Source organism: Acomys russatus, chromosome 10, assembly GCF_903995435.1.
Source record: "Acomys russatus chromosome 10, mAcoRus1.1, whole genome shotgun sequence".
NCBI lineage: Eukaryota > Metazoa > Chordata > Mammalia > Rodentia > Muridae > Acomys > Acomys russatus.
Window position 1 is genome coordinate 32054874 of NC_067146.1, and position 22759 is coordinate 32077632.

Genomic DNA, 22759 nt, shown 5'->3' on the forward strand with positions numbered 1-22759 from the left:
TTTGTCCACTGAGTTAGTCAGAACCCTTATGATAGAGTCATTTGACAGTGATTGCACACAGTAGTTGGAGACCAAGCCTGCAACCCATGAGCCATAACAAACAAAAGGTCGCCCATAATGGCTACAGAGTTGATGAATTTCAAATTACACACGTTCATGCAGTTAACCTTTTCTTTTGCAACTTCAAAGGAAGGTTTGAAGAAAGTGCCATGAGGGTTGCTAGCATGTACGTGATCCAACCACTTACATATTATCCACATATGATTTTCTAGACCATTCAGTTCACAGTAAGCAGTCAGTCCTTTCAGGCGCCTTTACAGCTAAGGACTCACAGCTGATATTCTTGCTGCTTTGGTCTCATGAGCACCTTGTGACATGAGCTAGGCTGATAAAGAGCTAGGCTGAGCCACTTTTAAAGGAAATTTGTGCAATGCTCTGGCTATGGCCACAGTGTCAGCATTGCTCCTTTGTAACTTTTTGTACGTTGTAGTTTGGTCTGGAGCTTTGGGGAAAGCTTGTATGGTTCAGAATCTGAGGAAACACTGACGTGAGCCTTGAGCATTTTGTCCAGCTACAGGGAGAGCATTACTTCTCAGCAGACACTCTGCAACTGCCCTAAGTACTATGTTGCCTTACCTCACCTAGCGTCAACTGCAAGTTTGGTAGGTTTTACATTCTCAAAGTGGCCATAGTGGTTGGTGTTCCTTTCTGATCTACCTCCCCAAGCCTTGCTGCTCTGTCAAAGTCCACTTCCTTGTCCATCCCTGAGTCAGGTAGGAGTTTGTGGTCATGTTGGCTGGTGGACTACAGTGGAAGTGAAGCAGTGCCGAATGGCTTTCGTGATTTGGCGTCTACTTGTCTTTAATGTGGAAGGAAGCCCCAGGTGCAGGAACAGGCCTTCTGTAAGAACTGACCTCCCCTGTGGCCTCTCATTTAACAAGGAACGACTACCACTGGGCTTGCGAGTGAGCCTCTGGAAGATTCCAGGCCCTTGTCTGGCACTTCTACCCGTGACCCTAGTGTGGTGCCAGAGATTAGACGTTTTTGTACTCTAGCCATGTTCCTCATTCATAAGCCCAAGAGCACAGTGGGTTCTCAGGAGTGTTAAGTTGGGGAGGCAGTAGCCCTTAATATCACAGTAACTGGAAACACTATGGACTCCCACCTGTGTTTACGTAGGTTAAGAAAGCTGCCAGGTTGAACCTTAAGCTAACTAGTAAGGGGTTTCGGTCTGGGTTAGCCACGCTGTTTCCTCCCGGTGCCTTGATGGCGGTCTTCTCTATTGTAGTGTTACCATTGGGAGGCTAAAGGAAAAGTTTCCTCTGGGCTACAGGGTATCCTCTCAGGCTCCCAGTAAAGGGCGTTTCTGTAATGACAGGTGAAAAATGCCATTCTGCTACGGTGCGTTGCACTGTAGTTAAGAGTTCATTTTCATTAGAACTGTGGAGTGCTCTTGGCTAGTGGAGTGCTCTATTCATTAGTGAGTCTGGGGTGCAGGAAGACATTCACCATCAATGAGAGAGGGAAAGAAAATGGTGAATTGTGGGCTGAAACCCAAAGCTTCTTCATGTAACTTTTGTTATGTGGTAGTTTTCAATTCGTGTGTGTGTGTGTGTGTGTGTGTGTGTGTGTATCAATAAGAAAATGGAGTATTTTGGGAGTCTCCCTGCAGCCCCATTCCCCATCCTACCCTCTGGTTGCCACATAGCTCTCTCCTACGTATAATCCAGACTCACCTCCAAGAGTGGGATGCTGGGGATTCCTCTCTGTTTGAAACCAAGATTTCAGGGTTTCTAGGTGAGGTACCGATGTGGTACTCTACCTCAGGCTGAGAGGTAGGTGCACAAACAGCTTGCTTCTCACCTGTCTGCTTTATAATTAAGAAGCAATAGAGTAATTTGCAACAGCAACAACAGAATACACACCACAGTGACACACCAGGAAGCACCACAGAAAAGAATCTGTGCAACATCACTGATGCTCTGCTGACTCTTTGCTTGAAGAACCTCATCTCTAGCAAAGAGTTGCCCTCCAGTAGCCACTAGCAGCCAAGGCATGCTGGTAGGAGGAGGCAGAGTGGAAGCTGGGGAGCAATGCCTGGGGAGAAAAGGGAGCATGACAAAAAAGGCCTATTAGGCTCATATTCTTAGCAGCTATAGATCTTCCTGTGGGCCGAGGACTGTCCCAAAAGCTATAGACGTCCCCATCAGTGCAGTTCATCAGCAGCTTATGGACCAGGAAGGTGATGGATAACAGGTTATGTTGCATGGCCTATGTCACGTAGCTGACAGTGAAGGAGGGGGATGGTTGATGGAGGTTCCCGGAGTTTAGAAACTCTGCACCAACTGACCTTTCAAATGATTAGAAATACAGACTATAAATATAGAAAAAATATTCCAATTCATATTTCATTGTGGATATATGTATTTTATGAATAGTTAATAGGTTATTCAGGAAGTATCCTGATTTAAACATAAGGTTATTTTAGTTTTCCAATGAACATGTGTACATGTGTGATGTAGATATTAAATGAGGTAAGTACTCTTGAGTTCTGGCTTGATTTCAAGCCCTGCTTAACTCATAAAGGTTGATAATAAATTATTAGGGAGTTTGAAATAATACTGTGGCAAGAAAAGCCATACCTACACAATGTCTAACTAGAAGAAGAAGAAGAAGAAGAAGAAGAAGAAGAAGAAGAAGAAGAAGAAGAAGAAGAAGGAAGAAGAAGAAGAAGAAGAGAAAGAAAGAAGAAGAAGAAGAAGAAGAAGAAGAAGAAGAAGAAGAAGAAGAAGAAGAAGAAGAAGAAGAAGAAGAAGAAGAAAGCATTTGATTTCTGAGGGCAGATAATATGCAAAGCCACAAGGTGGCAGCCCTGGTGCATTTCTCTTTTCAGGCAAATTTTTGCATCTCTCAAAGATACTGAAGGCCCAGCATGAAGAAACTTGCACGTTGCACTGAAGAGATAGCATGTTCATTGCTGTAAGAAATTATGGAACGGTTTTAATGTGCTGACAGCATGTGACTATTGTACAGGCTGGTGTGAGCTTATGTGTGGATTTCTTGTGATCTCTCTTTACCTGTTATCCTAAATATAACCTGTATAAAATAAGTCCTTGTAAAAGTAGACTCCCTCACCAGGGGAAAGGGAACTAAACTCTTCAGTGGTGTGGTGTAGCCACTTGCTCAAGTAAATGACTTGTTGGGATGAAGAAGGGGTTTGGTCCATGTGGGAGGCAGGAAGAGATGATGGAACTTGCTCTATAGACCAGGCTGGCCTCAAACTCCAAAATCTGCCTGCCTCTGGCTCTGGAGTGCCAGGATTAAAGGTAAGTACCACCACTGCCTGGCAGAATAAAGTCCTTTTAAAAAAAAATTAACTTTTTATTGATTCTTTGTGAGTTTCACATCATGCACCCTAGTCCTACTCATCTTCCTGTCCCTTAGTACCTACCCTCTGGCCTTGCAAACAACCCCCAATAGAAAGCAAAGCAAATTCTTCCCATGAAAACTATAGTATGTCACAGTGTGTGCCACAGTATACCCTTTTATTCATACTTCTTTGCTTGTAAATGTTTATTGCAATGAGTCACTGGTCTGGTTCGAGGCCTCTGGCTTCTGCTGTATCACCAACCTTGGATCCTCATTGGGATTCCTCTTGGATTCCCTGTTGTTGCCAAATGTTATGGAGTCCTGCAGCTTTGGCCCCTTCACGCACTTCAGCAGTTTATAGGTGGCGTAGATGTTGGGTTGGGCCAACTCAAAGCCCTGGATCTGGACCTGGGTGGTAGGTGAGCTGGTCAGCCTGCCAGCTCTCCCATACCTACATCACTAGTGTGGGCTCTCCAGCTCTGCCCCAGCTAACTCATCCAATGCCACAAATGGCAAGGGGCAGAACCAGCTCTCCACCTCTCATGCCTTTAGAGCCAGTTCACCCACGTCTTTGCCAGCAGGGACAGCTCTGTGTGTAGGTAAAGTGCAGGGCCAGCTCACCTGAGTGCTGCAGCAGATGAGGGGCAGGGCCTGCTCTCCTGAGTGCTGCAGTAGGTGAGGGGCATGGACAGCTCTCTCACTCTCATGATCCTGGGGGCACAGAATCAAGTTCTTAAAATGGAGGATCCTTTATTCTCTAGAAAGCAAAGGATGTGGATAACCCGCACTTATTTTTATTTGATTTTCTTTGTTTTGTTTTGCTCTTGGAGTGGTGTAACTGAGGCTGGCTTTACTTTGTGATCCTCCTACCTCATGAGGCCTGTTGATAGTGTGCCAACATTTCTAGCCTTATTTGCTTTTTGAAATGAAGTAAAAGACCCTCATGAATGCCATTTTCATAATCTCACACCCTTAACTGCAACTCATCTCAGTTCACGCAAGTGCAGCTAAAAGATAAACCCTACACTGTTCACTTTGCACATAGTGGCAGCTAGCATGCACTGCACGCCTAAGTTGGCCTGTGCAACATCCTGAGGGAAAGTTGAAAGAGCTGCAACAAAGAAACAGAAGATGATCACCTGTGACCAATGGAGTCTGTGCTTGGTATAATGGTACAATGGATGCCACAGAAAATATTTCTATATTAGCAAGGCAATTTTCACATGTGGCTAGATGGTCTATAGAAACTTTGTGAGGCCTCATCGCAGTTACCACCACCCTTTGCCACCTTTAGTTTTGACTCTCTCCAAAGAAAACACCCCAAACAAAACAAACAAATAAAAATGCAGCAACTTCTCTCAGTTAACCTTATATTTATGGGTTTGAGCTTATGAGTTAGTTTTAATGAAAATGTAGATGTTATGGAGCAGGGATTTAGAAGTACAAATATAGAGTTTGGAAGAACCCTGAGGATATAGATGTGCTGGTCTGTGTCAAGGAGTGAGAAAAAAAAAAAAATACAGCTGAAAAGAATAGTTGGTTACTGAACAAAGCGTAGAGCTTCCAGGGGTATGCATCCACTGATCAGATAAAACTGTAGCTTGGAATCTGATGAAGCAGATCGAAAGCAACATTATCTTGATTCTATTGTATTATTACTTGATCCCGCCACAACATGTTGTAATCACCCACGTTATCTAGGCTATTTGGCTCTCAAATAACCACAGTGGAATAAGATAATACTCAACTGAATATGTTTCACCATCTCTCCGGTTAAAAATTTTCTGCCATTCTTACTATGTGAATCAGGTATGTTTGTGTTAAGCACTTTTCTTTGTTATAGATCAAAAGCTACAACTTCAGGTCATGATCATACAAACACCTTTGTCACCCTGCCTTATGATACAGCACACTACAGACTCCAGTAGGTGTTTTCAGATCATTTGTTTTCAATCAGTGTGACACCGGACTGTGACATGGCCTGTGCTCCTTGCCAGTTTTGAGATTGACCCCAATTTAATGGGGTGGTGAGGAAACGAACAACTCAGAGATGAAAGAGAAATTGATGTGCAGGAACGGGCTCTGTAACAGGCAACGAAATGTGTGGCGACAGTGGGAGAGTTGTAAAGCATGCCCTCTGTCAGTGTCACAGTGTCTTGATCACCTGACCAGAAATTACATTCTCAGTTGCTGAGAGGGACCAGGCATATGTGCAGGACCATAGCTGCCTAGAGTTGGGGAGCTGTGACCTATGACAAGGACCATTCAACCTGTCCACAGATCTGGCTCTTCTAGACCATGTGACAACACTTGTGTCGTGCATTGCAAGAGAATCCATAAATGCAGATTTATTTAAAAGTTGTTTTTTTTTAAAGTACTCATTAAAATGTTAAAGAATGTTCAGGCCAAACAAAATGCCCTGTGTGTTAACAGTAATGTACATAATTTAATCAGTGTCTGACTCTAGAGCCCTGTGAAATAAGGCAAACCTGAAAGCTCCTGATGAGGGAGGTCCCACTGGCTAGGCCAGGCCATTGGAGAAGGGTGTTATTAAGGTTCAGGAACAGCTGCACAACTGACCACTTGGTCACCAGACAGACGGAAGTTTAGTAACTCTTAGTAAAGTCTAACTGGTCAGGGACACAGTCTGGATTCAGGAACCCAGACTGATGTCAGTCGGCTTCTAAGGTAGGCTTTTTATAAGAGAAAACTGCAACTAGGTAACAACCAGGTAATCAGATGTAGAAAGTGAGGGGAGGGCATCATTTCATCATTTTGACTAGCTAGACAAAATGTTTCTAACTGACCTTTAATTTGATTGGCCCTGCAGTTGAGGACTTTACAGAATCAGACAGCAAAGTTTGAAAAACAACCACAGAGACATAATGATATGGGGTTATTTTGACCTTACAAAGTGTCAGCATATTAATCATTGGGAGGCAGAGCTTGATAACATGAACCTAATTTTACTTTATAGTCAAGATGGAGACTAAAGACAAAATGGTTATTATTAAGTAAGGCAGTAAGGCCTGGACCCTCTCCTGATTTCTCAGTTCAGATAAATAACTTAGTCACGCACAGTGTTAACATGAGTGACTTCATTGTGGGTCAGTCTCTTGGCATCTACTGCAGAATGTTGGCCCAAATGGCTTCTTATAAATTTTATTTAGCACAGGTCACCAGCTCTTATCAGCTAGGGAACAAATCTTACTCATTTCATTTTCATGTTCTCAGTGTTCAAGTTCAGGGAAAGAGCACATGTCCGTGAAATGACCAAGTGGATGAGGAGACAATCAGGTATGTTTCACTACATTATAAACAATGTATAAACAAAGGGCCATGAGCGACCCCTTGCCAGTCTGCAGAACAGCCTTTATGCTTGATAATTTATGCTAGAGAATCTGGAACTTTTGGGTGACACCTTTTCCAGGATGACCAGAGCTGTCACATTTCTAAAATTATAAGTTCTAGATAGGAAAGCTGTCTTGGAAATCAGGGCAGCTGAGGAGACACATTATGGTAGAGAGCCAGTTTCTCTGCAGCTTTCCAAAGCATCTTCCAGAGCCCAGTAGCCGTGTGTATACTACGATATGGCCACTAGGTGGTACTCCTGCCTGCTGTCTTTTCTAGACAAGGTGTCAGAGAGGATTGAAGCAGGAAATATTCCAATTTGAAGGCAACCAAACTCTCCCTCAAATACTAACTACAGCATTAAACCAGTTAACAGTCAGTTCAAACACTACCTTAGGAAAGGCAAAATAAAGGAATAATTGCCTGACATCTTTTCTTAAGATGGTTTTGTATTTGAGTTTAGTACGTTGGCACTAGAATCCTAACTAACGTGTGTATGTGCGTGTGGTGTGCGTGTGTGTTACTCCCCACTTACCTTGTTCGTGCATCCAGATATATAACGGGGAGTTTTCAATCTGCCAGCGACTTAATTTGTTTTTATTACAGCTTAGGCTACCTCCCAGCTAGCTTGTCTAACTTAAATTGACTATTCTAGTCCATATTTGCCACTTGGCACATTTCCTCTCTTTTACTCTGGGCACATCTGACCTCCTCCATGTCACACTGGAAATCCCCTTCGTGCCTCATTCCTTTCCACAGAGACCCTCTCTGGGCCCAGAACTCCTGCCTTTCCTCTCCTGCCTTGCTATTGGCTGTCAGATCCTTATTAAGCCAATCAGAGAGCGAGGAAGATTGTAGGTTTACGAAGTACTGAGGCAGATGATGGTCTATAGGAATAGACTATACCGCAATCTGGCAAGTACTCAGGGCTCTGATGGTACAGAAATCATCCTTTGAATAATACAGAGACAAACTTCACACAGTGTACAGAAATGTTACCGCACCGGATACAGTGTGTGGTTCCTAAGTGCTTGCCTTACCTTTGAGGCCTCCCTGCTAGTCCTTCTGGTAAGCTGACTTTTGAAAGAGGTCAGACTATGACTAACAGCCAAGCACGACGAATGGGCAAAATAGCTACAGCATGATTAAAATCTTTCCCTTTAAGATCCATAAATTTCTTTTTAGCTGAGCTGAAGCTTTGCCCATGATGTCTTACACGTTTTTATATCACAAAAGTCATACATACTCGTTATATAAAGCCCAGAAACAATAAAGAGAAGAAGAAAAACACAATTTGTCTTGGCCCCCAAAAGAAACATATCTTAGTAACTATTATTGTAGCCCTTTGTTAGTCATTTATCTATGCATGTTTTGATAGTCAGCTTTGGCTGTCACCTTGACACAACCTATGATCCCCTGGGGGAAGAGAGTGTCAGCGAGGGACTGCCTACCCAGGCTTGGCCCTTGGCCTGGTATGTAACGGGTGGTCTTAAGTCGGTTGATTAGTGTGGGAACACTCAGGCTACTGTGGGCAGCGCCATTCCCTATACCTGGGTCCTGAGCAGCATAACAATGGAGAATAAGCCGTACCAATAAGCAAACTGTGTAATACATTTGCTCTTGACTGTGAATGTGACTGCCTACCTTGACTGTCCCACAACAACTGACCCTTTCTCCTCTAAGTTCTTCCTCATCAGTGCATTTTATCACAGCAGCAGAAACAAAGTAAGAACATGTGTGATTAACCAGGTATGCTTTTAAAATATCTGTAGTGTTGCAGGCACCGTGTTAGATTCTTTTTTCAGTATAAACACCGATGTTTCCTATGTAGACTACATTGCTTGTTAAATACACAATGTTTCATATGTATATGTATATGCACATGGACATGACTTCAGAGATCAGAGGATAGTGTTGGATGCCCTGGAAATGGTGTTATGGATGACTGAACCACCATCTGGGTGTTAGAAGACAAACCTGGGCCCTCAAGAAGAGCAGGAAGTGCTCTTAACTGTTGAGCCATCTGTCCAACCCAGCCCAACTGGTTTATTTAAAAACCCTATCATATTTTTCACATGCTATTTTTCAACATGCTTTATGTTTTGTGTTTTTCTGAATGATAACCTTAGAATATTTTTACACCTTCAGCTCTCAAAAAGCATAATTAAAAATTTTTATTTTACCTTTCCAGATATACAGCAATTCCTCTAATTTTTCTGTTCTTAAACTGCAGGGTATCTATGCATCTATTCATTTATGATAAAAACAATAATTTAACCCTTAATATTGCAGCCAAATCTTTGCTCACATCTGCAATGACAAAGCTGAGTTCTCTTGGGTAGGGCTGGTGGATTAAGTAATTCATAACATGTTAAGGGTCTGAGATCTCTCTTAAGTTTCCTGTGTGAGCCTCATGTGGATTTGTCTCTAGTCTCATGATCTGTCTCTGAATCCCCACCATTAAGGGGCTTTTTCATTTATATATAGTTCTAGTTCTAAAGTAAGACTGAGACCTTTAAAGAGATCTCTAGCCTATACCTGGAGACCCCATGGAGAAACGCAGTCTGATGCTGATGCAATACATAGAGGAATTTTATGGAGCTGATGCGTTGGGGTCTTCCTCTTTCAAGCTGCAGACCTTGAAAACCAGGAGCAAGTTTTTTTTTTTTTTAATATCTTTTTGCAAAAGCAGAATTTAGCAGGCTAGCAGGGAGGGGTTAGTACATTTCAGGGGCAGTGGAATATTTTTAGACACAGCTGGTTGTCCTTGAGTCAAGCTGGACACCCTGGGTACAGACTGAGACCTTGAGTCAAGTTGGACTTTTTATTATCTTTAAACATAAGCTAGCTGTCCTTGGGACAAGCTGGACTCCACAGGGGGCCAAGTAACTTTCCCTCGTGTCCCAGACACACAGTGATCTGATATTGGTACCTTGGCTCAATATTGTTATTGCTTCCTGGACCCTCCACTAAAGGTAAAACATTATTGAAATTTTAATTTTATTTACTATTACTGTGTGTATCGTGTGTGCAGTGTGTGTGTGTGTGTGTGTGTGTGTGTGTGTGTGTCACAGCACGTGTGTGGAGGTCAGAGGACAGCTTTCTGGACCTGGTTCTTTCCTCCCACAGTGGGTTTTAGGAACTTTGTCATTAGGGCTGTGCAGCAAGTGCTTTTACCAGCTGGGTCCTATTTAACTTTTAAAATTAATACCTTTTATATTTCTTTGACTACTAACAGGGTTGAATAAGTTTTCTTTTTAATTGTTCTTAAAAGCTTTTTTGCACTGCTTTGCTGATTTTCCTGGTCCTGTTTCTTATCGGTATTAGCTTTTTTTTGTTATTATTATGAAGGGATTAAAAAAAACACATTAACTATCAGCTCTCCAATCATATTTCTTCTGTTTTTACTGGGTTTCTGTCATTTGGAATTTACCATCTTATGAATGAATTATTTTGCTAAGGTTTCTGAGGTTAGATCCACAATTATGCATCACTTAGTGAGCAGGGGAGGCATTTTTATGACCCGCAGATGTAACTTTTCTTTGTGTCCTTAGACTAACATTGCTTTAATGACTCTTTGATCAAATGCTAAGGAAATAACTGGAAATCATTCAGTTCTTAATGGGAAAATGTATTAGGGAGGAGAGCGAAAAGTACTATTTCTCTAGAGGTCACTTGGAAATATATAGGGGCATTTGTTGCTGTTATCTGATGCAGAGAATCGACTGGCACTTCCATCTGAGTTCCAGAAATCCTAAGCGTTTCAGAGAATATCATCCAAGGGGTGATCGTGTGTGGGGATACATACTTGGGATGAGCACATTCCCAAGATTAACAGTAGCACCCAACAAGAAACACCACATTAGACTATCATCCAAAGACATTGTTAAAACACACAGCCATATACACCTTTGATCCCAGCACTTGGGAAGCAGAGGCAGGTGGATCTCTGTGATTTTGAGGCCAGCCTGGTCTACAAAGCAAGTTCCAGGATAGTCAGGGCTACCTAGTGAGACCCTATCTTGAAGAAAAAAAAAGCAAAAATTAAATTAAATTAAATTAAAAAATTAAAAAACATACACAGTTGTTTGTTTTGCTCATTACTGTGATTGCTTAACATAGAATTTTACTGTGCAGCCTAAGTTGGCCTTAACCTTGTGATCCTCCTGCCTCAGCCCCTCAAGTGCCAGGGTCACAGGCTGTACTGCCCTGCTTAGATGAAAGAAGAATAAATCTCTTCTCTTGAGACATTTGAAAGCCACTTTCCAGTTCCTATGTGGCCATGTGTTTTTCACGGTGTCTATATAATTGGCTGGGAGCAAATGGACCCGTGCTTTAAAAGTAGAGGCAGCTTGAGTTAAGTGTGAGCACTGGATGGACCTTCATGTGAGTGGTCATCAACTTGACTTAGCAAGTTAGTTAAATTATCATTTGTTCAGAACATATTATTGGGGACATATCTACTTTTCATTCTCCTAACACTTTCTGGTCAATATTTTCTACAAAGATGGCCACCTCAGCCCTGTTAGCATAACGGCCTTGGCTTATGCTAATCATGCTTGCTCTAGGTAGGGTTTGCTCCAATGACATCTGGAGGGCAGGAAATGACCAGGTCTATTTTTATTTGTGAGTACATTTTCTTGGAAATATAATTATTTTGTTCATTTGGAATTGCCTTTGATCAAACAACAAAGAGGTATAAGGCAGATTCTTTTTTTTTTTTTTTTTTTTTTTTGCCTGCAGATGGCAGCAGCTATTAACTTGTCATTTTAAATATAAGGTGTTGGTTTTCTCCAGTTCTAAACTGCTGTACTGATTCAGGGTTGATTGTGTTCTAATAAAAATTAAAGATGTGCACACCACTGTAGGCTCAATTTTCTTACCAATTACACCTTATTATGAACTCACTAACAGAGTGTACCTCACTACAACCTGACTAACCCAAACAATAGGAAAAGGAGATGAAAGAACACAATAACAAAACTTTCAGGATATCAGTTCCAAGGAACATTCTCCTGGCGTAGTCAGCAAGACCTCAGCAAACCTGCAATTCAACCAAGGTGGCTGCTGGAGCAGCTGAGACCCAGAGCCTCAGCCAGAGCCCAAAGCCTTGAAGCCTTCCCTGGAGCAGTTCTCTCTGGGCATGTCTCTCGAAGTGCAGCAATGAACAGCCAAAACAATTCCCAGTTCTCTCTAAAGCCTCCTGTTGGGATATATATATCCTCTCAGAGTCTCTACTAGGATGTTTACAGCTTGCAACATTTGAGCTCCCCGACAAAGTGGTTCGACTTATAAGGGGATAAATATCCTGCTCTCTCACTAGTTTGCTCCCCACCCCACACTTGGGATCAACACAAAAACATTTTTATCTCTCCTACGTACCACATTTGGAGAAGAGGATTGAATTCACACACTTGATATAATGTCAGTTAAAACAGTAATAATCAGAAATTGAACACAAAAGGTTTATAAAGTTAATACGCTTCACCCAAATAAGCAGTATTTTAAAAATGATGTAAGAGTTTAAAAACAGGATTTGATGCCTGTGGTTAAACTGAATTAATGTATATTGTAAAATTGCATTTCAAATTATGCTTAAGCTATTGTAAACTTTGTGCTGTTTAAGTTTAGTGCCAAAAATAGGAAATAACAGTTATGTTGATTGTTCTTTGGGAGATGCCAATGAGACATGTTCTGGAATGCAGGCAGTAAGCAATACTTTCACCTGATCATAGTATCTGTCTTAGTTGGATTTCTATTGCTGTGAAGAGACACCATGCCTTTGGAAACTCTCATAAAGGAAACCATTTCACTGGGGCTGGCTTGCAGTTTCAGAGGTTTAGTCCATACCATCATGTTGGGAAGCATGGTGGCACACAGGCTGGGAAGGAGCTCATAGCTACATCTGGATCCAAAGGCAGGAGGAAGGAAGACTAAGACACACTTCCTCCATCAAGGCCACACCTCCTCATAGTGCCACTCCCTATGGGATTATGGAGGTCAGTTTTATTCAAACTATTGCACTACCCAAATTGTAGACTTTAGTAAGGTAATGGAAATCAAGTTACAACACCAGTACCATCTTCCTTTTGTGTTATGTCAGCATGTGGATAATACAGGCAATTCTGATGCCAGGAGGATGATAGAGTGGAACTGCAGACGTATGGGGAAAGACCACTGAAATGGCCAAAGGAAATTGAAGAATTACATGAAGGCATACACAACAGGGGCGTGTTTCTAAAGTGATAAAGGGGAGTGACATTGTAGTTGGAACCACCCCTATCCCACTTTCTGTTTTGTAGTAGTTTCCCCTAAGAAGGAAATATTATATCCTAGAGGATGCTCCTTAAGACTAGAAGTAAACAATTCCAAATAGCTTCAGGAAGTTCCTGAAACTGACCAGATTCACTAAGACCCCCATCTCCTACCTAGGCTTATATAAATGATAAAGGCCATTGAAAGTCATTCTCTGAAGAGCCACACTGCTAGAAGACAAGCCCAGCAGCCTGGGAGAAACTGGCTAAACCGTCCAGAGTAAACAAAGACCAGGTGAGCTGCAAGGAAGTGGCTCATGCTAACCCAGCCACCAGGAGAGGACACTCTGCAATCTGTTGAGCAGCCTGCAGGCTGTGCACTGTGCTCCAGGTTTTACAGCTTTGTGAGCTGTCCCCATGCTGGGGTAGGTTTTGGTAACGAAGCTATTTTTGAGTCATTCCTGCTCCTGTAAGTAGCTCCTCATCCATATCCATTAAGTAACCTTGATAAGACTCACTGGTTTACTAGGTTGGACTCTGGTGATATCTGTGCTTTGATCTGCGGTGGGCTTCATATCTGGGATGAATGTATGTGTGTGTTGTATCTCCCTACAAAATTACTAGGTACTTATTTACTTTTGACAGCAGCAATGACGTAGATATAACGAGAGGTACTACTTTCAGCCATGGCTCTCACAGAGTCTACATATCAGGTATATGTAGAACATTAAAACAGAGAATTTGGGACTATATCCTGGGTCTCAGGCAGGAGTGATGGAATAAAGATAGTTGTTCTACAACTGCTCTGGCTATGGGGATAGACTACTTGCATGGGAGGCTTAAGTTAAACTCCAAGGCAATGCTTATATTCCTTCTATCATTAGAATTGCAACCAATATATAAAGGTTAGTCTAAATCACTTCATTGGTGTAAGTCTAGATATCACTCAGATGTACTGGCACTCATTCGAAGTATCCAGAGGAGGCTGGATAACACCTCAGAGGAAATGCACATGTTGGATATGGACTGGTTAGATTTGTGATTCTGTAATTTACTTTTTTGAAAGGACTCTTAGGAGATGAAAATGGGAGCCAAGTATATGAGTGGGATGAAAATGGACACGCAATGCAGTCGGCTCTCTTTACCGCCCTTCCTCCAAGTTTAACTCATTTGTTTAAGTGCTAGGTATTTACATTGCTCTCATTCTGAGCTTGTGTTCAAGACAACAGAATCCCAAACCTTGATCTGCTTAGTAAATTATGATAATTAAAAGTAAAACTAAGAAGATCAAGCAGAGATAGTTTCTCTGCTATGTGGGCTAAATAAAATCTTGAGAAAGAGAGGAACAGAATAGAGTAGCTTAGTTGTAGGTGCTAAAGGAACATGCACAGTACATAGTGCTGACAAGAGTGCTGGTAGGCTACAGAACCCTGCCATACATATTGAAATGTAATGTTTTCATTTTTGCCTCTTCCAATTACTTTCTAATTTCCATTCATTGACTTGTGAGCTTATTTTAAGTGTTTTTTTTTTTTTTTTTTTTGTATTTTTGTAGTATTCAAGCAAATTTTCCAGATTTTTTTTCTTGTTGAGTTCTTAATTTTTTCCATTGTTCTTATACATTACATTACAAATCTTTTAAAAGTTATTGAACTTAAAAAAAATTAACATGTTTGGGTAGTGGTGCCACATGCTTTGAATCCCAGCACTCAGAGGCAGAGGCGGGTGGGTCTCCATGAGTTTGAGACCATCCTGGTGTATGTAGTGAGTTTTAGGACAGGCAGGGCTAAACAGAGAAACCCTGTCTCAAAAACACAAAAACAAAGAAAAGAAAAAGTATGATTAATGTACAGTATATATTATATAAATGTTTATAAAAATTAAAAAATTAGAATTAATAATTATACATCTACAAGACTTCTTGGACTTGGGTAATCATTAAACATATTGTCAGGTTAAGTAACACTAATTGCTTAGCAGCTGCCAAAAGTTTAACTTATTAAGTGTTTTTGTTATGGCCCAGAGAGTATTTGATGGCAAGCTTTCCTGTGATGATACAGGCATCTGGATTCTTTATTCAGTGGTTCCATCAATCTTTAGGTTTTCTTGGATTTTCTATACTGGAACCTTTGTATTCAGCTGCCTCAAAAAACATGAACTATCCTACCAAGAAGAGACTTGATACCCTATGAGCATATAAAGGGGGAGGAAGTCCCCCTTAGTCACAGTCATGGGGAGGAGAGTAAGGGGAAAATGGGAGGGAGGGAGGAATGGGAGGATACAAGGGATGGGATAACCATTGAGATGTAACAAGAATAAATTAATAAAATAAAATATAATAAAAAGAATGAAAGAGAAAGGAAATATTTTTTTACCCCAAGGGAAAGTACCTGTTCCCTGATGGAATTTTTAACTCATTCACATTTGTTATTAATGAGATGGTATGGTGTACAACTGGAATTTTGCTTTTTTTAAAAATGCATTTTATGTCTTGATTGTTCCTCTGTTCATCCTCTATTGGCTACTTGTACATAATTATAATAAGAGGGTGTTCTCTAGAGTAATAACAGTAACCTTGATAAATTTTTAAATCATAAAAAAACCATGAACTATCACACAGAACATTCTAGATGTTGAATTTAGAAGTGCTTCACATCAGATCTACTAATTTTTTTTATTATCTTGTCCAATCTAATAGCAAGGACAGAAAATGTTGTTTAGGAGTGTTCAAAGGAAGAGGAGAAAGACAGGCTGAGAAAGAATTTGGAACAATTGATAAAGGCAGGTATTTTTTTCACTCTTATAGCTCTTTTTATTAAGCATCTAGAGTTCAAAAAGATTTGATTTTTTCTTCCCATAAAAATAATATTCTCACAGAAATATTAAAATATTTATCTTCAGAGATTCCCAGTGCATCATTCTTTATAATAGCAAAATAATTGAAAATAACACCAATGTATAAAACACAAAATAAGTCAAGTAAAATAATTCCCCTCATGCAAATGGAAAGTTAGCTTCTAAAGGGGTAGTGTAGCATAAATACATGGCACTGCAAACCAGAAATAAGAGAAATGGAGGCTAGCTTCACATAACACACATGTGTGTCCAAATGTTTATGCATGTACATGTTTATGTTATAAATATAGATTAACGTAGGTATTCACTGATTACAAGATAATCTGTTTTATTTCCTGTGTATGAAGGTGTGCACATAGAAATGCATATACATCAATAAATATAGGTCAATTATAGAAAGAAGCCAATAGAAAGTTTTTCAGCATTAAAAATATCTCTCCAATTAGTGACATTCTAGATTGTTTTTTTTTTTTTTACTTGTTCTGAGCCAGGCATGGTGGTGCATGCATCTAATGCCAGCACTTGGGAGGCAGAGGCAGGTGGATCGCTGCGAGTTTGAGGCCAGCCTGGTCTACAAAGCAAGTCTAGGACAGCCAGGGCTACACATAGAAACCTTGTCTCAAAAAACAAAACAAACAAAAAACTTGTTCTGTTTGTATAGATTTGTTTCATAACCAGAAGAAAAGCCATTGTATAAAATATTGACTCCCATCATATGGATTTACACAGGCATATTCTAGTGTGAAGTCACAGCTTTTTAGAGTATCTATTATGAGCAGCCAACCCCAATATTAAATAATGTTATTACTACTGTATGTGTCAGCGCCATCTCCAAAATCAGGGATGATTAGGCACATCTCAAGAATGAAAATCAAAACAGCATTTTTGTCCTTCTATCCATGGAGCTGAGCAGCGATGATGCTGGGTCCATCTGATTCTAGAATATCACACCAGTTCAGTGCCAGAATCATCAAAAGCAGAAGTACAGACCCAACACAAAACCTATGTGTACACCACTGTCCTTGATTCTGTCTAGGGTCAACTCACCTTTCCAACCTTTGGCACCACAGGCTTGTGGAAGACTAAAGAGTGTCAAGTATGCACAACTTGTCTGGGTTGCTAGTCAAGTTCCTAAAAGGTGAGCTCAGTGTGGCCTTCTGAAGGTAACCACAACTTCTAGTGAGCCAACAAGACATTGTGAAATACACAAGACCATGATTAACATACAACAGGGAGCTAGAAATGCACGCAAGCAAAATCCCACACCCCCCCAAAAGTGTAATCTAGTCAGAGAAATATAACACATGCTTAAAAGGATGATAATGGGGAAAAAAAATACAAACAGGCTCAAGGGCAGGTATTTCTTAATTTCTTGATTTCGTAAACTTTCTGAAACTACTGGTTTCTTTTTAAGCCCAACCTCAAGCTTCCTTCCTGTGTGAAGGCAGCACAATGCACAGATTCTGTGGAATAATTTTGTAGGGTGGCTGCTTGTCACCCATCACCTACCTATCAGATGGACCTGGCTTTTGATAGTCCCTCTCTGACTCTCTAGCTTGTCCGAGTTACTATAAATGCAAACACAGAGTCACCTCTCCATTCTCTGGGACCACACTGAAGCACAGCAGGCAGTTAGTAGTGGTATAAGTCACAAAAGTTCATTGAGACCCACGATGATCGGTCAAGCAGGAACGCCAATGTGGAACATCACGGTGACTGCCTTTGCTCTTTCAAAGTGTCAGCAATAAATTCCTGTGGTAGGACCCTGTAACTGGCCACATCTCTGCAGGTTTTAGGGATGGAATACTAACAAGAAACAAGTCTGTGTAAGCCCATCTCCTCTGCTCATTTTCTTCTTTCTTGCAGAAGACTCTCTCTAAACAAGCAAACCAAACTAATAAACTACCTACCTACCTAACTATCCCAAAGTATTTAGATGTCAAAGAAAGGATCGTTTACCTGACTGTACTGAATGGTTTTAACATCTTAAGGCTCAATGTTTAAAAAAAAAAAAAAGGCAGTGTTTCTCATCAAATAGTAATAGTTTTGCTTTTGCTTTGTTCCTCTAAAAAGCCTTAAATAATTTCCCCCAAATAGCAATTTTCTCTCCAAAATGCCTTTCCATTTTCCAGAATAACAGTAATTGTTTTGTCCTTGTTTATTTATGTGTCTGATTCCTTTGACATTTCCCTCCATCTCCCTATGGCAGCAGTACATTTTAATATCTTCCCACATGTTTTGGAAATTATTTAAAAAGTGGATGGCAATATGAGCAATAAACGAATCCTCAGGGTAACACAGCAGACACTCCACCTTGTCTGCAAGTAGAATCCCCCAGGGGGCTTCTAACCTTCTTGGTTCTCAGATCACATCCTAGAACAATTAGATTAGAATGGCACTGAGACCCCAGTTAGCTTTTGAAAGAGCTTTACATGACTCCCGTGTGCAGCCAGGATTGAAAGCTACCAGCTTAAAGAGAGATCCATCTTCAACTTCAAAGAGTTAACTTTTTAGATGATGGCCAAATTGCATCAAGATATATGTGTTTTCAAAAGTGAAATACTAACTGTCCCTTTAGAGCCATTTCTCTTGGGAAGGAATCTACAATTTCTTTGGACTGTCACTGTTTGAAGACTTGACACAGGGATATGATGTATTGGCTTCCAGATGGAACTATATCGCCTCCCCTTCCCCTGCAAATAATAGCATCAACCATAGCAATATCTTGGCTGTCAAATTTCAAAGCCAGGAATAATTCCCATTACCAGCTGAATTTTATCTAAGGGCAATTAAAACATTTCATCATAAATATCATTTAAAATAGAAAATTTTTATTAAGCTTTATTATGTTCTCATGATTAAGGTTATTAGACAGCTGGAAAAGCTTTTAGCAACAGTCATATGAAGAAAATGCAAGAATGAAGTGGTTTTGCAGAGCTCTTACAAGCTTATCCTACCCAATGTATTAGTCCATTCAATTTATCATTGGCCTTCTGAGCATCAACGTCTCTTCCCTGAATAGTGAAAAGCATGTGAATCCCCTGATTGCCATCTGTGTTAGTAGAGGCTGGAAACACACATGCACATGCACATGTATACATAATTGCACACACAACATCATTCAAGGTGTCTTTCTAAGTATACTTGCACTTCCTAGTAATTAAGGAAAGGCTGACGGGCTACAAGTTACCGTTCTTCTCTGGCTTCAAAAGTACTAGGACCCTTTAGTCATCTAAATTGGAAAACCTTGTCACTTTTCTCTTTTTATTCTATTCCTCACCATCTCTGTAGTCAAGGGCTACTGGGTGAAAATCCTTCTCATTTTTGAACATCTAGATTCTTAGCATGCTCTACATTTCAACTACATTTTTTGGTAGTCAACTATTTGCTTAGTATAGAAGTTCCTAGCTACTATCTCACTTTAAAGTGTCCCAGCCTTGTTTAATTAAACCTATTTTTTTTTCCTGTGAATTTTACCATCTTGACTTTTATTTTAACCAAAACCAGGAGTTTTAAGTCTTTAGCCAGATGTTTAGGAATTTTCTCTGACTCTCCAGTGCACTTCTTATAGCCCAATATCTATTTGTGCTGCCAAGGCGAAATTCCTATAAGAAAGTGTTAGAGCAAACGAAGGAAAAGGGAAGTGAAGTTGACAGGGAGTTAGTAGGTATTTTGAAAATTGCTTTCAACACAACGTATTTCCCTGGGGATGCAATTTAGTTGATTTACACAAATGCAATTCATTTATTCCCCTAGAACCAATTGCTGAGTGCCTTGGGGAAATCGCTTTGGCACTTGTCAGATTGTGAAGGGATGATGACGTTTTCTGACCCTCTGCCTCTCCTTTTGAGAGTGGACAGTCAGAGACGATAATTGACAAATAAGGGCTCAAGAGGGCTACTTGAGTACAAAATATGCTGTTTTTGGAATTCAAGCAAAGCTGATCCATGGACTGCCAGGCTCTCCCACATTAGCAGACGGCACCAGGGATGGTCACCGGAGTTCACCCCCTTGAGTTTGCCTTTGCTCTAGGACAGGGGCTAGCCTTCAACACCAAAGAAAGGGTGGCCTTATGTCAGGTAACTAGGTTTTTCACTTTGTAACTGTTTGTGCCTTTTTGATGCAGTGACGTAGTCTGTTGCTACTCTAACACAAACATCTTTGTTGTTATTGCATAGTATCATGGCACATACACTATGATATGCCCGGCGGTTAGAACCAAGTCTTCATGCATGAGGCAGCATGGGTTGGTGCCGTCCGAAGTGCCTGGGATTCCTTACACACTTGATTTAGAATTACATTTTGATCATTGCACACTCGGAAACCCAACAGAAAGTTCTGTTCAAGAGGCTGGAAGTCCTCAGCCATGACTGTTTGGTAAGGACCTGCTGTTCATAGACATTTTAGCTATCTTCCCATGGAAGTGGGAGAGGGAAATCTGGCCTTGTTGCTCCTTACAGTGACATTAATCCACTTCTTGCGGGGTCTCCACTGTGAAAAGAAGCTGCGTCTGCAGAAGTTTATTGACTGATTAGATTTCAGTACTGTGGGGAGCTTGGATGCTATAGGCGCAGAGCACAATTTCTTCACTGCGGTCTAGTGCTAGCTATCCAGAACAGCCATTCCTTGCCCACCTGTGTCTGCGCTAACATCTTGTGACTGACAGAGCCCTATTAAAATCTATTAATGTCGCAGGCCACCATCTTTAACCAACCGCCAAGCTAAGAATGTTTCCAAACAGCACGTTGGTCCTATCAAAAGGCTTCCCTCATCTTTCTGTAACTGCTCTATAATGTACCCACAAATGTATTTCAAACTGTTCCAACTTCTGAATCTTTCTTTTTTCTGGAAAACCATAAAAACCTCATGAAACTGCTTCCATGTTGGGAGATGGACTTTGGGGTGACCTAAATCTGTTTTCCCAGCCCATAGTCACTCAACATGTCTCTAAAATAAACCATCTTTTATTCCCTTAAGATGGAAACTGTGATTTCTGTGTCAAGGCCACCATGATGAATCATCAGCAAAGGCCTTGCTTCCTAACGTCATCACACAGAATACATTTTACTTAATAACATTGGTAAGAAGATTATAAAAGCATTCATTCTATATCAGATAGTAAAATCAAGGATAGATTTACTCTTACACAGGCCACGATCCCACAGTTTGACTGAATTGATTAATTTACTCTTTATGAAGGCTGACCTAAGTGACAGCAGGCTTGTTAGTGAGGCAGCTGAAAAATACACTATGCACAGTTTCATTAGCATTTTCTTATTTTATTTCATCTAGAACCTCCACCTTCTACCCTCTATTCTAAAGAGCAGCTAAAGCATTCTATTATTTCATCCTAAGTATTTAATTATGCACATCTAACACAAGGCTTAAATTGATCATTGACCCTGTATGGCAAACAATACAATTTGGTATCAGTAAGAGGTTTCCGAGTGTGCAATGATCAAAATGTAATTCTAAATCAAGTGTGTAAGGAATCCCAGGTCCTTTGGACTGCACTAACCCATGCTGCCTCATGCATGAAGACTTGGTTCTAACCACCGGGCATATCATAGTGTATGTGCCATGATACTATGCAATGGCAACAGACACTGCCTGGAGGATCGTGACTCACATTCACGACTATTATGTGCTATAAGTTATGGACTCTTCACTGTAAATAAAGTTTCCTGCCCTTATAGAGACATAGCACTCCCCCCTCCCCCAGAGACAAGGTTTCTGAAGGTAGCGCTGGCTGTCTTGGAACTCACTCTGTAGATCAGGCTGACCTCAATCACAGAGATCCACCTGCCTCTGCCTCTGCCTCTGCCTCTGCCTCTGCCTCTGCCTCTGCCTCCTGAGTGCTGAGGTTAAAGTCATGTGCTACACCACTTCTCAGCAGAAACAGTACTTTAACTATGGGAGCAAAGATTATTGCAGATAATATAAATACATGGCCAATAATGTTTACTATTAAACAGCCTAAAATTATTACGACTGTATTATCTAACCCACTATCAAATCAATAAAGACACAGCCACCTGATAGATTTTAGATAAGCCTTAATTTACCTGGGGCTGGGCAGATATTTCTACCTAAGCTATGTTGTTATCTCTTAGCCCCCATCCCATGCCATCTGCTTTCATCATTTCTATCTGGGCTACTTTCCATTCATAATCCCAAAATATTTACTTGCTTATGTTCCTCATCTGGGATGCTTCTCTCTATGTGGAACTTCAGAGTTCTTCCTCCCGGCCCATGTGGTTCTTTTTTTTTATCCCATGGTGACTCTCCTTTCTACTCCTTCTTTCTCTCCTGGCATCTGTCTCCTCTTACCCATGACCCATGATCCTTTTTTTCCCCAAAGCCCTGGAACCTTAGCTCCTTCCCTTTCTTCTGGCCTACCCAGGTGTGGGCCTTTTGTTCAGCCAATCAGGATTAATTTCTTAGGCAAGGTTACAAATATCCTTTTGGGGTATGTGAGTGGCTGCTTGTCAAAGACAGCAAGCAGAACTCGGGGAGCAAAAGGATTAATTTTATAATACTTAGTGCCAGACCAACCCCCTTCAAGAGATTTAAAATATTTTCCAACCATCACTGCTCAGTATCTGAGCATCAAAGCAGTGTACTTCTGGACCATAACCGTGTTCAATCATTTGATTTTTGAAGTGGCTGTTTCAGTTGCTGACCAGTTTCATTAAAAATCATTGATTTTGTCTTGGGATTAGGAAGGAATGCCTAACAATTTCTGAGTTGACTCCAAATATCCTTTTGTAGTTTTGTACGACATAGTTATATGAAGCAGAATCTAAGCACTGATGATAAAGCATAGTCCTGCAGTATCAAATGTTCACCCTGAATTAAAAAAAAAAAAAGAAATAAAAGGAAGACATGACTGCTTCTAAGGTGCTGAGGTTTTTATTATAGATATAAGG